The sequence below is a fragment of the Dendrobates tinctorius genome, unplaced genomic scaffold, assembly GCF_039654945.1.
Source record: "Dendrobates tinctorius isolate UK_male_01 unplaced genomic scaffold, ASM3965494v1 ptg000024l, whole genome shotgun sequence".
Classification (NCBI taxonomy): domain Eukaryota; kingdom Metazoa; phylum Chordata; class Amphibia; order Anura; family Dendrobatidae; genus Dendrobates; species Dendrobates tinctorius.
Window position 1 is genome coordinate 2,308,105 of NW_027361692.1, and position 18,508 is coordinate 2,326,612.

Below are 18,508 nucleotides of genomic sequence, written 5' to 3' on the forward strand. Positions count from 1 at the left end.
GCTGGTATGTAATAGGAGGGGGAGGATGGAAAGTGGCTGGAGGGGGTGCAGATGTAATAGGAGGGGGAGGATGGAAAGTGGCTGGAGGGGGTGCAGGTGGAGGAACTACAGTGGTGGGAGGTGGAGGTAGGGAGGTAACCTGCTGTAGAGCACCGTGGCACGAATGCATTACATGCATCTGCTGGGTAGGAGATAGTGTTGCCATGCGCTCCACAACAGACCTGAAAAAGGTGTGGTTTGGCGAAGATCTTGCTTCTGAATGCATGGTTTGCAGAAGTGTCTTCACCTCCAGAATGCTGGAGTTGATCTGCTGAAAGCCTGTGGAGATTTGCTCTGACAAGACTTTTAGACAGTTCTGGAAAGATGCATTCAGATGCAAGAACTCTGGCGCATAAGTCTTTTCCTGACCCCTCTGCCGCTGCCGCCCAGTACCCGCAGGTGTACTAGAGGTGGCAGGGGCAGAAGGGTGGGGTAAAGGGAAAGCGATCTCCTCACCAGCAGCTTCATGTAATGTAGGCGGCCACGATGCTCCTGTGCTGGTGGATGGGACAGATGGGTCGAATGTGTGGGAAGGCTGGGAAGGTGCAGATGTACCGGGGCGGTCGAAGTGTCCCTCGGTGCCGGTCTCCTCAGGGATCGCCTCAGAAGGGTCCAATTGTGCAGGCTCCCAAGTGCTGCTCACCGTGCTGTGAAATAAAAAGAAAAAAAAACAATTAAAATAGTGACATGGTATGGCCCTGGCTGAAAAAAAAAAGTTACATCTAAACATTTTTTTGTCACATGTGGTGTGTAATATTTACCTTCTGGTGAGCATTGTTTCCCGGAGGAACGACAGGGCTCGTGCGTACTTGTACTTGTTCCTGCGTCCTCCAGATCCACTCGGGGCCCGCATCTCTTTATTGAACTCCTTCTTGAAACGATCCCTCACAGACCGCCACCGCTTCACAATTCTCTCCCCTGAAACGAGAAAGGAAAAAGTGGTTAGTATACAACATCAGTGTTTCCCAAACTCCAGTCCTCATGGTCCCCAGGGGTCATGTTTTCAGGATTTCCAAAGTAAATAGAAATCCTGAACACATGATCCGTGGGGACCACGAGGACTGGAGTTCGGGAAACACTGGTTTAAATCAAGCAACCGGTACTGTATATACTTACGCTCTTTAATCTGGGCCCGAGCTTCGAGGTCCTCCCAGCGGTCCACAAGGAGCGAACAGATTTCCTCCCAGAGTCGTCGGGTAACGATAAGGTCAGCGTGGCGGCGGTCAGCCATATTCCAGAGCGGCTCCCTTTCTCTGACGAGATCGATGAGGTGGTCCACATCGAGTCCTCCATCCTCACCATCAGAGTCGGGAGCACGCTGTGAAGGCTGTTAAAGAAAAAGACAAAAATAACATAATTAGCCTCCACAAAAGAAATGAAATAAAAAGTGCAAAAAAACAAAGCAAAAATATTTATACTTACACGCTGGTGACCGCCGCGTTGCTGTCGCCGACGACCCTGGGAGGCACTGCGAGGACCTCTTGGCCGAGCACCAGATTGGGAAGACTAGAGAAGAAAACAAAAAATGTTATGTCTTTGGATGTAGGCATTTGTTTGCTGTGTGTGGTCTGCAGAACATTGTTTTCTATGTGTTGTGTGTAGTGTGATGTTGTGTTTCTGCGTTTGATGCAAAAAACTTACCAATTGTGAGCCCACTCCAAGTGTCTGTCCACCCCTTCCTTCTTCTTCTGGGAGCTCCTCTTCATCTTGTGAATCCTGTTTTGAAATAAAAGGCAATGAATAGACATATATTACAGAGATGATGGATTTTGGAAATAAAAACTTACCGTCAAACGCTGACGATGCGAGGGAGGGCTCCCAGAAGATGATGTGCTGTCTTCCTGGTGGCCACACTCCATGCCTGTGGGTGGTGTTCCAGCTGCTGCCATTGCTGCTGCTGCTGCATCTATTGGGCCGCTGTTGAATAAAGAGAAACAAAGGGCCAATGAATATCTTGATATTCAATAGCCCTAGTTTGGAGGAATGGGGGATTTGATAATTACCGTCTCTCATCTGCTGCTGGACTCCCCTCCCGTTCCTCAGCATGTTCCCTTTGCTGCTCCATTTGGGGTGGTGGTGGTGCTGATGGTGCTGCAGATGTCTGCTGCCTTCTCCTGCTCCTGGTTCTTGGCTTGGGTGGCATGTTGGGTGTGGCTGAGGGTCCCACTGTCTTGCTTTTATATATGTCTTGTGGGCAGAGCTACTGAGTATGCTCAGACCAAAAAAACCGGATCCGGCCACCGGATCCGGCTGTCGCCGGATCAGGCGCATTGCGGCGCTCATAGGCTTTCATTGTATGAAAAAGTCGGACACGCCGGATCCGGCGTGTCCGGCTTTTTCGCCGGAGACAAAAAACGTTACAGTAGCCGTTTTTTCCAGACGCCGGATCGCGTCACATTGCCGGATCCGGCGAAAATCGGATGAAACGCATGGCCATCCGGCTCGATCCGGCTCTAATGCAAGTCAATGGGGGGGAAACCGGATCCGGCATTGCATTTCGCCGGATCCGGTTTCTGTCAAAAGCGCCGGATCGCGCCTGACGGCGAAAACCTGATGTGTGAAAGAGGCCTAAGTCTGTTCTTTTGGAGTATGTGTGCTTTTATATCATCCATTATTCAATAGAAATCTGCTTGCACTCCTTGGCATAGATATTGGGGATTGCAGCTGTTACAGCTATGACTGGGCCCTAAATCCTGTTATGCATCACTACAGTAATTCAGAACCCTGTTATTACTAGATGAATGGAGAAAAATGAGTTAGGATAGTTCAGAACAGAGATTTCCATAATTCAGAATTTCAGATCACAAAATGTCACTGACAAGTCGGAAAATTTTGAGTGTTGGAAAACTAGATAAAGTCTGTCCAATTATAGTTACCTTTACATTAACAAGGGAGTATTTCTGACTTTAAATATTTCACTTTTTAACAGAAATCTGCTTATGTCACCCCTTATGTGTGTTCAGTTTACAATGTTGATTTGTTTAAAATCTGCCATGTGAGGAAAACATTTTTTAACATTTTTTGAGGGTTATATACCACAGAAATGTACCCAAGAATACATAATACTGTGTGGATGAGCAATATTATACCAATACATTATTTGAGCAATTTTTCTGAAGGGTTATATTCCAACAAAATGTACCCCAGAATACCTTATACTCTTTGGATGACTAATTTAATTCATATAAATTTTTGTATGGGTGAGAAACCTGACTTGCTTTTTTTTTAGTTTTACATACCACCGTAATGTACCAATAACTGCTTTATGTAAGGATGACTAATTGAATCCATAAATAAATTTGGCATGTAAATATTTTGAAAGTGTAGTTTATGTAATTCTACACTCATAAAAGCTTTTCATAAAGTGCAAAGACAGGAAAAAATTATAAGGACAGTCATCCTTAGACCCCTGAAAGGAAAAAAGTGGCAGGTCTCATTCAATTATTTTTAAAATTGTAGCTGCTGTACTCCTACACTCATAAAGGCTTGGCACAAAGTGGAAAGCCAGGAAAAAAATATGAGGGTAATACATAAATCCTCTTCCGGTGTCCACTTCATCTTCTCCTTCCTCAAGAGGCTGTTGGGGGCTGCCTCCACCTCCTTTCTGGAGCATGGGCTGTAGGTGACTTGGCTTCTGGTAGTGCCAGAGCCACGGAAAAATAGAAATGGGCAACAGCTTCCTGTGTCACCTGCACCATTGGTTGCTCCGGCATAGGAGGTGGGGAACTCCAAGGACAGTACGATCTCTTAAGGGTGGTAGTAGCACTGTCTCAAGCTGCCTCAAAAAGCCTCACCCAGGCCTGTTCATTCCTCAAGAAGGGTTCATCTTACCCCCTACTTTCTGTGATCATACCCATTGTATACCAGCAATGTTTCCCCCCATTTTGAGGAACATGACCCTGGTTCCAGTCATCAGCCCTTGCAAGTGTTCTGTCTCTACTTCATGATGGTTGAAAGAGATGTGATGATGTGTCCTAAACTCTTTCATATACTCCCTTCTCTGCTGATGGTTGTAAGTAATGATCATCTCCCGGGATGCCAACTCTCGGTACCTTGCTGCTAGAGGTCTTGATAACATTTCTCCAGACCTGGTCCTGGCTCACCTCCTTGTCTTTTCCAACCATCCCAGGCCCCGCAGTCCGCTCACCAGTTCCTGGATCTTGGCTCTCTTGTCCACACTCTGCAAGAACTCCAGTGGTAAAGAATGTGGCCTTGGTTTGGGTCTTGGTGGTTCCAGGAAATCAGACTGATCCAGACCACAGGCTCCTTACATCTGTGCTGCTGCGCCAATATTCTGCCAGTCACTCCCTCAGGAGTCTCACGTGGTTCTGCCCTCTTTGTCGCCCAATCAGAATATGACATTCTATGGATGAATAATTGAATACAGTAAAAAAATAATGCTTTCTTGGAACATTATAGATCAAAGAAAACCCCAGACCACACAATTCTGTATGACTGAGAAATTATTTAAACCTTAAAATTTTTGTAACACTTTTCAGTTTTAGAGATTAGTGAAATGTACCCCACAGCATGGAATAGTGTATTGGAGAGAAAATTAACTCTGCTAAATTTGTAAATGCTTTATTTGGAGTGTGATATATCAATACATTTTCCCCAGAATACAGAATAGTGTGTTGATAAATTAGCACAGGAAAATGTTGCAACGGTTTTTTGGAGTTTTATATAACACATAAAAGTAATACAAAGCACATAATATCCAATGGATCAAAATATACTACATATTTTCACAACCCCCCCAAAATAAACCTGCAGCTACAGTGAAGGAAATCATTATTTGATCCCTTTCTGATTTTGTAAGTTTGACCACTGACAAAGACATGAACAATCTATAATTTTAAGGGTAGGTTAATTTTAACATTGAGAGATATAATATAAAAAATAAAACCCTAAAAATCACATTGTATAAATTATATAAATTCATTTGCATTTTGCAGTGATAAATAAGTATTTGATCCCTTTGACAAACATGACATAATACTTGGTGGCAAAACCCTTGTTGGCAAGCACAGCAGTCAGAAGTTTTTTGTAGTTGATGATGAGGTTTGCGCACATGTCATGAGGAAATTAAGTCCACTCCTCTTTGCAGATCATCTCTAAATCATTAATATTGTCACTTGGCAACTTGGAGTTTCAACTCTCTCCATAAGTTTTCTATGGGATTAAGGTCTTGAGACTGGCTAGGCCCATCCATGACCTTAATGTGCTTCTTTTTGAGCCACTCCTTTCTTGCCTTGACTGTATGTTTTGGGTCATTCTCTTGCTGGAAGACCTAGCCATGACCCATTTTTAATGTACTGGCGGAGGGAAGGAGGTTATGACTCAAAATGTTACGGTACATGGCTCCATTCATTCTCCTATTGATGTGGTGAAGTAGTCATGTGCCCTTAGCAGAGAAACACCCCCAAAACATGTTTCTACCTCCATGCTTGACAGTGGGGACGGTGTTCTTTGGGTCATAGGCAGCATTTCTCTTCCTGCAAACACGGCGAGTTGTTAATTGCAAGGGCTCAATTTTTGTCTCAACTGACCACAGCACCATCTCCCAATCACTCACAGAATCATTCAGGTGTTCGTTGGCAAAGTTCAGATGGACTTGCACATGTGCCTTCTTGAGCAGGGGGACCTTGCAGGCACTGTAGGATTTTAAACCTTTATGACATAATGTGTTACCAATGGTTTTCTTGGTGACTGTGGTCCCAGCTGCCTTGAGATCATTAACAAGTTCCCCCTGTGTAGTTTTATGCTGATCTCTCACGTTCCTCATGATCAAGGATATCCCATGAGGTGAGATTTTGCATGGTGCTCCAGATCGATGTTGATTGACAGTCATTTTGTATTTCTTCCATTTTCTTACTATTGCACCAACAGTTGTCTCCTTCTCACCCAGTGTCTTATTTATGGTTTTGTAGCCCATTCCAACTTTGTGCAGGTCTATGATCTTGTCCCTGACATCATTATAAAGCTTTTTGGTCTTGCCCATGGTTTAGAGGTTGGAGTCTGACAGATTAATTGAGTCTGTGGACAAGAGTCTTTTATAAAGGTGACTGTGTAAGACAGCTGTCTTTAATGCAGGTATTGAGTTGATTAGGGGCGTCTAACTGGTCTGTAGGAGCCAGAACTCTTAATGGTTGGTAGGGGATCAAATACTTATTTCACACTGCAAAATGCAAATAAATTTATATAATTTATACAATGTGATTTTTCTGGATTTTATTTTTGATATTCTATCTCTCATTGTTAAAATTAACCTACCCTTAAAACTATTGACTGTTCATGTCTTTGTCAGTAGGCAAACTTACAAAATCAACAAGAGATCAAATAATTTTTTCCTTCACTGTATATATTTGACATTGAACTTCACAGCCCTAATCCCTGTCTGCAGACTATATTCAGCCTCTCTCCCTGCTCCTGGGACTCTTCCTCGCTTCACTAAATGCAGAATATTTGAGATACAAATAGGAAATAGGAAAGGATTAGCCCTTAAAAGGGCTGTTAAATTTATGGTTCAGCTTCAGCACCAGTATCAACACTACAGGACTCTGATTCATATACTGTGTATTCACATGTCTAGAAAAGCACTCTCTCCCTCCAATACGAAGTGTCACAGGGCTGTGCAATGGCATCAGTGTGCAGAGCCGGGTATGCCTGTCTTTTATAACCTCTGATGATGTTACACTGCCAGACAATCACAGTAATGCAGCAACCAAAAGGCTATGGCATTAGTGTTGCACAGGGAATTCAAGTAGGCTTATTGACTGCTCAACAGATGTAAAAAATGTGGGTGGGGCTTAAAGTTTTACATCGAGCACCGCCCAATGCTTACCAAGTAACGAGTACATCCAAGCACCCAGATACTGGAGTGATATCTGAGCATTACCGGGCACCTTTGCTCATCCCTAGTCTTTACTGAGAGAGTGTTGCTCACAGACTAATAATGCAGAGTAGGTTAAATACACGCCCTCAGAAAATCCTATGAGCCATGCCACCTTTTTAAAACCCATACAAATGATCATCATATAAAAAAGGCCTATATCTCTGGAATTGTATGTCAGATTAAAAAATGAATACTGCGAGAGCAGCGAGTTTAAAATAAGAGCAGAACCTTTTCACCAAGATGAGTCTTTAGCTACAACCCTGTACAAAACTAAAGAAATGAGCCAGAGCAAATGTTGATGTAAGTAGAACATATAGGGGCTCTTTCACACTCTGGTCACCTAACAGACCAAGCCTAAGATAAAAACTAAGTGAGCAAATACCATGCAGTAAGTAAATAAATAGTGAATGTAAATTTAATCAGGAACTTAGTTGACGGCAATATGCCCTATTGTCCTATATTCATTCTCTGGATTGTCTAGTATGATCTCTTTTACTTACTGATAGTTTTTTTGTATATTTGCTTGTAGTTTACTAGGGAAATATTCACATGCATGTAACCTAGATCTTTTTCAGGCATCAATGATTATCATGTCTATTTGCTATAATGATATACTGTATACTCTATGTTTGCATTTTGTATAAGTCAATTTTTGCAAATGTACTTTTTGTGCACTACATTAAATAAGTGCATTATTAATTTTTATATAAACTGACCAGCATATGATATGTTTAATTTTATCATTGTAAAACAGCTGTGTATTTGATACCTTTATTCAATGTGTGCATAGCTATATTGCAGCTAATAAAGAGGAACCATTCTCCTGGGAAGTTAGGTGTAGACCCAAGTCCTACAATAGACTGTGTTCTGTGTTGTGCATAATGTCCATTTATGACCTTTTCAAAGGTTTTTAATTATTTTTTGTGGCTTTTCATTGTAGTTATGTTTAATAAAATATTTCTAGGTGATCATCTTTGTATGCATCTTTTTTTTGTATGCATTTGGTACATTTTTTGGTATGGTACAGTACATCGCTGCATATATGGAAGTGGTGCCCTCCACTAAATTTAGTTTTTTTTAGCCTATACCATGTTATGTGATAGCTGCAAGGCTTAATGGGAAAGAATACCCAGTTTCACCCAGGCTCATATGATCCTTCTCTGGCTGATGCAATCTTCTCTATTGTGTAAAATGGCAGCAAGCGTTTTTTTTTATAATTTGCTTGAATTGACTCTTTAACTGCTAAATTCAAACAATTCAATTTCCACAAATTAAACAAAATGTGATAAGCATTGAATCAATTCATCCATCTCTAATGTCAGCTATAACTCTATAAACATAGCATGGAAGAAACCTATTATCCCTTTAAGGACAAAGAAGGTAGCCTGCTTACGTAATTGGAAATAAAACTTATAAGAACCTGTCCTGAACTGTTTTAATATAAAATAAATAAAAACATTTTCAATTAATGTATGTTAAGTATTACTAACTGTAATGCTTATTGGTGATTATATAATCATAAAATTTGCTTCCTTCTAATTAAATTTTATAAAGCCCATGACATTGCAATCAAATGTCCTACTTAAAATATGAAGAATATAAAATGATTGACGTTGTCAATAAAATAAAATGCTGGGAACATTTACTGTACTTTAAACTTTGGTGCAGAAAATGTTATTAGATGGTACAACATTTCATTCATATTAGACCTTCAGAACACAATATTCTTAAAGTTCAAAATGTTTGTCTTTTTTTACTTTTCAGCAGGACAATATCACAAAAGCACACATACAGTATATTATTGGGACTTTCAGAAGAAGTATTTTCAAGAATGTTTTTTCTCAGGAATGACAGTTATGTACATACAGTACCATATACCTGCTGCTATTACTGACACATATGAAGTAGGCAGTGTCATTTATGATTGTACGTCTGCTGCAAACAAATACAAGTATTAGCATACAGGGCCGCCATCAGGGCATTACTGCCCTGTCTGGCATATGGGGCCTGATCAGCAGAGGGGACCCACATCGGGCCCCGTCACCTCTATCCATCGGGCCCCACTGCTCCATCCCCAGCGGCAGGATTCTGCCAATCAAGTAACTGAGCCTGCCGGGCTCACATGGCAATAGTTAAAGCTGCCAGCCAATCGTTCACCATCACCAGCTTCTGACGCCATTGTCAGTCACTGGCGAGTGCATGCTTTCATGTTGGGGAACAGATGGCTCACCGCTGGAGCACGGCAAGGTCAGTGTCTTACCTGCACCTATGTCCTCCGCTGTACCTCATTCAATTTGGAAAATGGAGACAAATATTTTCAGATCAAACAACATATATCGTGCAGCAGCACAAATGTAATCTATTATGCTACATGCAGCTGGCCCACTTATTTATTACATCAAGAAAACTTAGAATGAGGGTACTGGAGCATGTACAGGGCATTGACGTGGTCAAGACAGTGGCTGATCCTTCTGAATTAAAAATAATTCCATGGCATTTTAAGACTTACCATAATTGTGACTCTAAGCCATTTATGGTTAGAGACAAAGATGCCATTCATACTGGAATTAAAGGTGGAAATATTAAAAAACTTTTATCACAATGTGAGGCCAAGTGGATTGTTACATTGGAAGCAATGACTCCTAATGGTCTGAACATATCACTTAGTTTTGCTTCCATTCTATAAAGATTTATAGCCCTCTCTCCCTTTATCTTTTAGTATTCTAGTCCCTCAATCTTTTTAATGGATTTTATTCATATGTTTGTATGTATTCACTTTTTCTTTTTTTCATGTTCTCAAAACTTTCTCTTGAGAAAGCAAAACCACAAACACACAAAAAGCGCTTTGGGGATTTTTCTTCAGTTTTCAGATGACTACCTGAGCTTTTTTCTATTTGTGGGTAAGATACCTCCTTGGAATTATTGTACAAATTAAGCTGACCCTATTTGAGATATGATATGGGGACTTTGGTACTCATAGATATTTTGCCTATAATTATTATGCAAATTTATGCTCACTTGATCTGAGATGCTATATAATAAATGCTTAAAAGGCTTAATATAGTCTATTTAATAATTGTTAGTTGTGACTGTCCCAAAACTACCAGAAATTCCATTCCTATGCAATAAAAGCTTAAATCACTGCCTACATTGTAAATGTAATTCATTTTTTTCTGTACAGAAGCAGCTGGAAAAAGTCTGGATGTGAGGTATGTGTCACAAAGGTGGCTTTTGACTTTATTCTGTACAGAGGTAGCTGGAAAACTGAACAGGTTCACTTTGCCAATGGTGGGATGCTTTTTTTGATCAAAAACAGTGTTACTAGGAACCCTATGTTATTTAAATTCACTTTTGATTTTTATTTATTTAGTTACAGCAAGGTTTATGTTCATTTTGCTTCTTGTAGGTCTTGTATTCTTTATGGCCAATGTGAACATGCATTTATGTGCTATATGTATACCAACTTAAATCAAGCTCAATTTTTGTGCTTTTTTTCTTTGTATTTTTGCATTTTGTGCAAGGTGGGGAATGGCCTCCATTTCTTGAGCTGGAAATTACCTTTAAATTGCTTTCCAAACTGGTGTCCACAGTTCTAGATCAGCTCCTTTGTTTGCCCTTATTCGCACACTGAGGTCAACTCTGACACATGTTAAAGTTTTAAATATTAGAAAGTGTAGGACCATCCTAAACAAGGTCACCTTGCAAATGGTGGGATGACTTTTATGCTATTTTTTATCAAAAACCATGTTACTAAGATCAAACACATTTGTGCTTTATAATTATTTACTTACACTAGGGTTTATGTTCATTTGCTTCTTGTCGATTTTGTAACTATGAAATATAGTCTATTTAGTAATTGTTGGGTGTGGCTGCCCCCAAACTACCAGCAATTTCATTCCTATACAATAAAAGCAAAAAAACACTACCTACATTATAAATGTAATTAATTTTATTCTGTACAGAAGCAGCTGGAAAAATCCTGGATGTGAGGTGTGTGTCACAAAGATGGCTAGCCTTGGTGATGTAGGTGATGGACGAGTTGGCTTCAGCAGCGTTAAAAAGCTGAGATGGTTATTTAATGGACTCATATTTTTGAGTCCGGCTTTAAAGCCCCGTCACACTAAACGATGCACCTGCGATCCCGACAATGATACCACCTTGTCAGGATTGCTGGTGCCTCGCTACATGATCGCTGGTGAGCTGTCAAACAGGCAAATAACCAGCGATCAGGACCAGCGAGGATGCTGATATCCAAGGTAAATATCGGGTAACTAAACAAGTGCGTCGCTTAGTTACCTGCTGTGTACCTTGGATACCTGCGTGCTCACGCTGAGAGCTGGTATCCAAGGTAAATATCAGGTAACTAAGTGTGTGTGGCATTAGTTACCCACTGTTTACCTTGGATACCAGCTACCAGCGCCAGCACGCTGGTATCCAAGGTACACAGTGGGTAACTAAGTGCCGCGCGCGCTTAGTTACCCGATATTTACCTTGGATACCAGCTCCTAGCATCTGCTTACAGCACTGGGAGCTGGCTGATCGTTGGTCTCCTGCTGCCACACGCGATACCTGGCGGGGGGCGGTCGCTGATGCATGTCACACACAGCAAGATCGCTAACGAGATCGCTGATGCGTCACAAAATCAGCGATCTCGCTAGCGATCTCGCTGTGTGTGATGGGGCCTTAAGGAGTGACCAGAAGAGCTGGATGGGTATGGCCACTCCCACAACTCCATTATAGTCTTTCATGGGACTTAAGGCAGCTGAGCTACCACAGTTCTGTCTGTGGGTGGAAGGAGGAAGGTCCTGTTGTATGCAGGTCAGTCTTTACTGAGGCAGACTGAAAATGGCTGTTACATTAAATAGGTGAACCCATATCTGGTACTGATAAATATTTTGTTTATTTTTACGCTTGTGCTGAGGAAAGACTGTTTTGTTTTTTTTGCGAGTCCTGACTGGTATGGACATTTTAACAAACCGTTCACTGTATAAATAAAAGAAACAAATCCCAGTGTGTACTCTGATGGCTACCAAGGCATGGGAATCCCTGCAATTTATATACAAATACTATACAGGCAATATTAAAATAGAATAGACACAAATACATATAAAAATGAAATGTGCACACGTGGTTGTGATATAATAGGCATGCAAGTCAAAGAATAAGCAACACATAGTATGTCTAGAGGACTAAAAAACATGAAAGCAAATGTAACATCTGCTTCTTTTGGCCACAAAGCATCAATCATACCTTACCTCTCTTTCTAATTCACACTAATTCACCATTTTTACATTATTTTTTAAATCTAAATATATAATAAAATATAGTAATATCGAAAGAAGCTATTATTATTGAAATATTTCAAGAATACTAGCTAATTACACAAAAAAAACTCAAATCATTGTAGAAATTAAGATTAATAGGCCCTAATGCACCTGTCTTCAGGGTTAACTCTGCTTTTTTTGTTAAAAGTTTGTAACTTTCACATTCATAACTCCATGGGAACCTTCTCCAGATTGTAAAGAATGTAAGTTCACTAAACATTTATTTGACAAATTGTTTTGCCATTGAAAAAAAATCAACTACATATTCAAATATAACCGCATACACCATGGACTTTATCTTCAAAGTAAAAAAACGAAAAACTAAATTAATGTATAATTACTTAAGCAAATTGTATCCACACAATGCATATAGTCACAATAATTGAAAAGTCTACATTTAAAATGATCCCTCACAAGCATGTCTTTAAGCACATTTGTATTATGGAACTTCTGTGTGATTGTGCTCTTAAAGGGAAGCTATAATCAGAAACTGAATTATCATTTAAATTGGGTTTTTGTGTCACACGTATGTAGAAAAAATGGCAATAGTTTTATCTTCATATTATGATCTTTATTAAAATAAAAAATAGTGATCTTACAAATTTCACATTTGACATTGGGTTTTTTTTAGACTCTGTGAGGGTGAGGCAGTGACCCCATTACAGCTATGGGGCGCTGTGTATTCTCCTCAGGATATGTATGGAGGCCTATTGAAGCCATGGGAGAGCATGGCAGTCGCAGGCATATCTGTGATGGTGAGACAGTGACCAGCGTAATTTTGAATGACCAATATATGTTGCAGAAACGGAGGATGTCCTCTGCACTGTAAGCCCGAAATGTTGTTGTTCTGGAACCTGTAGTTCCACAAATGTTTGTTTAGTTACAAGGGGTGCTTACAGGGTTAACTGGAGAGCTGAGCGGGACTGGCTAACCACACAAACCTCCCACCTATGGAGGTGGATACAGATGCATAATGTGACTATGGTTTGGGTCACATGGCCTGTGTTCTAAGGTCCTGCAAGACAGGACATGCCTGTGTGTTGGAAGGTCCTAGGTGTAGACAGACTTCCTGAAGAGCACATGGAGAGGCTGTGTACAGTATGTGCAAAGTCTGGGATGGCACTGCGTTGGGGAAGCTACTGTCCTTCTGAGCATCTGGAACTGTCGAGCTACCTGGTGAGCAAGGCTTTGTCCGGGACAGTGATCCCAGATAGGCAGCTTCCCTGGGAACCAGGACTGAAAAGGATTCAGCTTGTGGAGTAGGAGCTCCTGTAAGGTAACTCCAGACAAAAGGGGTTACTATGAACTATGCAGTCACCCACGGTAACTGGATGAAGTGAGGTCCAGTGTGATTAGAGACTGCAACCTAAAGTTGTGTAATGCTATGTGAGTAGAGACATTGATACGGGGTATGGACACCCCCGAGAACTAGTCAGAGGAGGACATGTGGGTGTAATGTCTGTCAAATGAAGGAAGCCATGTACTATGAACTATATGTTACGCATGTGTTGTATAAACCGTGGTTTATGAATGGATAATAAACTGTATGGACTGTTTAATGGAGAAAAACTTTCCTGTGTGCCTCAAAACTTGTTGCCAAGTGAGTGCCCCCAACACATGCAGTAAGCGCTGCCTTACAACTCATACTTTGTCTTTTCAGGAAGAATTTTAAGCAAGATTCCATATTATCAGAGGCAGAATTACAATCACTGGTAACATCTCTATACAGAACTGATAACACAGGATCCATCATTCACAATAGGTGATGTTACCTCTAACCCTGCTCCTCCTCCCTTCACAATGACCTATCTAGCTATGTATCATAGAATCATAGAATGTCAGAGTTGGAAGGGACCTACAAGGTCATCATCTTTAACCCCCTGCTCAATGCATGATTCCATAAGCCATCTCAGACAGATGTCTGTCCAGCCTCTGTTTGAAGACTTCCATTGAAGGAGAACTCACCACCTCACCTGGCAGCCTGTTTCACTCATTGATCACCCTCAAAAAGTTTTTTCTAATATCTAATCTGTATCTTCTCCCTTTCAGTTTCATTCCATTGATTCTCGTGTTTCCATGTGCAAATGAGAATAAAGATGATCCCTTCTACACTGTGACATCCCTTCAGATATTTGTAGACATCTAATTCTCCTCTTAGCCTTCTAAACATTCCCCCACTAATTAACTGTTCCTCATAGGACATACTTTGTAGTCCACTCACCATCCTGGTAACTCGTCTCTGAACTTGCTCCAGTTTTTCAATACCTTTTTTAAAATGCTGTTACATGAAACAATAGGAAATAGGAGCCTAAAAACGCCCTAGGGCCCAGAGTTAAAGTTGCAAGAGTTCTATTTTTTATTTTAAATACAGATTGTGCTTAAAACATTGCCAAAAGTAAAAAAATATATTTACCACAAAAACTTTATTTAAATAATAGATAGTTTTCTGATAATATGAAAAGTATCCTTGGGCAGCAACTAACAGAATGGTTTTTAACAGGGAAAAATACAAAGTACTACATCTGGGCAATAAAAATGAAAAAAGCATATACAGAATGGGAGGAATAGGGCTAAGCAACAGCACATGTGAAAAAGACTTGGGTATACTAATAGATCACAGACTGAATGTGTCAACAGTGTGATGCAGCAGCAAAAAAGGCAAATGCAATTTTAGGATGTATTAACAAGCATGCAGTCTAGATCACGTGAAGTCATTATTGCCCTCTACTCCTCTTTGGTCAGACCTCATCTGGAATACTGTGTCCAGTTTTGGGCACCACATTTTAAAAAAGACATCAACAAACTGGAGTAAGTTCAGAAAAGAGCGACCAGAATAGTGACCGGTTTGCAAACCCTGTCTTATGAGGAAAGGTTGCAGGATTTGGGAATGTTTAGCTTGCAAAAGAGAAGACTGAGAGGAGACTTAATAGCTGTCTACAAATATCTCAAGGACTGTCACATTGTTGAAGGATCATCTTTATTCTCATTTGCACAAGGAAAGTCTAGAAGCAATGGGATGAAACTGAATGGGAGGAGACACAGATTAGATATTAGAAAAAACTTTTTGACAGTTAGAGTGATCAATGAGTGGAACAGGCTGCCACGAGAAGTGGTGAGTCCTCCTTCAATGGAAGTCTTCAAGCAGAGGCTGGACAGACATCTGTCTGGGATGATTTAGCAAATCCTGCTTTGAGCAGGGGGTTTGACCAGATGGCCCAGGAGGTCCCTTCCAACTCTATGATTCTATGATTCTACCTTCCCACATAAATGTAGGCTTTTGCCTTAGAGAGGATTCACATTAGGAAGGTTCCTTAGAACCAGAATTGCCTTATCGCGACTGCCAGGTGCACATGAATTCGCCAATTTATCTACTAAGCATACTCAATTTTTCTAATTTTCTAGTGCAGTAATGCATTTCAAATTTCATATATTTTATGTTTACATTCTTTGGTGCTACAGAGTGCTGTTTTATTTCTTGTTCATTTTCTGACAATAGCTTCCCTTTTACTATCTCGTCTAAATTAAATTATTGGATTCCTACTAGCAACTTCTGATAACAGAGGGTTACTTTAAATCATGTAACAATTCTTTCAAATTTTCAACTTTATAGTGCAATCTTATGAATAATAATATTAAGTCAATATTATTTTTTTTCTTTTTTCTATGTATAGGGTAACAGGGATGAACGATCAATTTGGCATGCTCTTGCAAATCCTTTTTGAATAACCTCTGGTTAATAACTTTACTCTTGTTATATCAAACTTAAATCATGGAATTGTGTTAGAAAGGACGCTTCACTAAGGTTAATACGGAGCAATCGTAAAAACTGACCATCGGGCAGAGAATCCTTAGCATGGTCAGGATGATAACATTGTACTGTATTAATGAATTATTCATAGTTGATGTACGGTAACTGTGCTTATGTGAATAATATCTTCCACTATTTCAATCTCCACATAGAAATTCTATTTTACCATCTCCAATATTACTTGCAAATCGCATAGTGTGACATGTATTCTAATAATTCATAAAACCACTGAACTCCACCCCACACTACAAATATATTGTCAAAGAAATGCAAGAATAACTTGATGTGTATTGCAAAAGGATTAGACATGCTAAAATCCATCACAGTCTCAAAATGTCCAAGAAATTATTTTCAAAAGTTAGGGCACATTCCCTTTGTTGTACTAGTTGAATGGGTACCCAGGGGCCTGCAAACCGGGACAAATTATGATTCATTACAAATTTGAGTGTATGACAAAATAAATCATTACAAGTTTGTTCAATATTAGCCAAGCTTACATCTTGCATCCTGTGAGATGCATGTGTATAGGTTCATGCCATTGTCATTCAAATTCAGATAATACTTGAAGAAATTCTCCCATACCCTTTGCATAATAGAGAGCACACAGAGCTAATCAATGCAACATCCAATCAAAAAGTGGTAATGAGGCTGTCACTATTGGACAATGGTGATTCCCTATTGATTCATGAATTTTGGTATAAAATACCAATATGGTTTCTTAGGGAATTCAAACCTTCAGGTTCTTAGCAAAGTGATGAGCAAAAAAACTCTCTAGAGCTTTAATAATAACTACACAAATTCAGCACACGACTGATAATAAAATATTTAAAATCTTTATTGAAAACAAAGTAGACAACTAGCGATGAGCGAGTGTGCTGGTCACTACTCGTTACTCGCTCAAGCGTCAGCGTGATCGGGATGCTCATTAGAACTATATCTTGAATTTTCGAGTGGAAGCTTGAGTCCCCACCACGCATGTTTAGTGCTTTTTAGACAGCCAATGAACATGTGGGGATTGCCAGATAGTCACTGTAATGCCGTAGCCATTTTGGTTGTGGCACTACTGTGACTGGCTGGAAGCATAAAGTCATCGGGTCTATATAAGATCTGTGACTCTATGCTAGGCACACTGTATCCCAGAAACAGGCAGACGAGGGAGAGATGCTGATGAGAGAGCAACAGAATTGTAGCTGCCTATTAGCCAGAGGTTCAACTACATTTATGTTTCTGTTAAGTACAACAACAGGCCATCTTAGGGCTTATGATAATCAATAGTAATACTGCTGTTAGCAGCACTTTGGGAGAGATTGTGCTGAAGGAATAGGGTAGGACAGGATTGGGTGAATAACACGTCCTTTATGCTGCAAACTTGGTTGGGTCTCAACAGCATCGATATATTGACACTGCAGTCTCATATCCATCTGAATTGGGTAAATTTGCCACACATTGTAAAACTGCAATTTTTTTGAGCAGTGAAATTTTATACAGCATTTATCATGCTACAGTTCGGCTTCAAACCCCGCAAAAAATAAATTGTTTGTTAAAGAAATTGCATTGCTTTATTTATGCTGCAGTCTTATATGTCCATCTGAAGTGAGCACATTTTGATGCCATTGTAATATTGTCTACAACAGTTTTCTCAACAGGGATATATCATATGTAATTAAAAATGGGGAAGGTGCATGGTTAGGGATGGGGAAGTGGATGTGATGCTGATGTGAGTGCAGAGGCCAAGACCATGGGCAAGGTGAAACTGTTCCTGATGTTGGAGCTCAACAAACAGACACATCATGTCGATCTAGCTTCGTTTCCCACTCTGTAAGGACATGCAAAACACAAGCCGCGGAGACACCATCACATGTTTCTCAACGCAAGCAATGACTAGCCAGGTCTTTCCCCAAGAAGGAACAACCACGGGAAGGGCAGTCTCCAATGAAGGAAACCACCTATGCCAAAACATGGTATCCATCCACAGACAGCTGTTTCGGGGTATTGCCCCTCATCAGTGTGGAGTAGGAAACTGGCCAGTAGTAGCAATGCCTAGTAGAAGACTGTGAAAAATGAGGATGAATGAACTCACGGAGATCAACATCCAACACTGCGGAGACACCATCACATTTTTCTCAACACAGTGATTCTAATGCAATGCCCCCATCCCTTATGGGAAATATGTAAAAACATGCAAAACACAAGCCGCGGAGACACCATCACATGTTTCTCAACGCAAGCAATGACTAGCCAGTTCTTTCCTCAGGAAGCAACAACCACGGGAAGGGCAGTCTCCAATGAAAGAAACTACCTATGCCAAAACATGGTATCCATCCACAGACAGCTGTTTCGGGGTAATGTCCCTCATCAGTGTGGAGTAGGAAACTGGCCAGTAGGAGCAATGCCTAGTAGAAGACTGTGAAAAATGAGGATGAATTAACTCATGGAGATCAA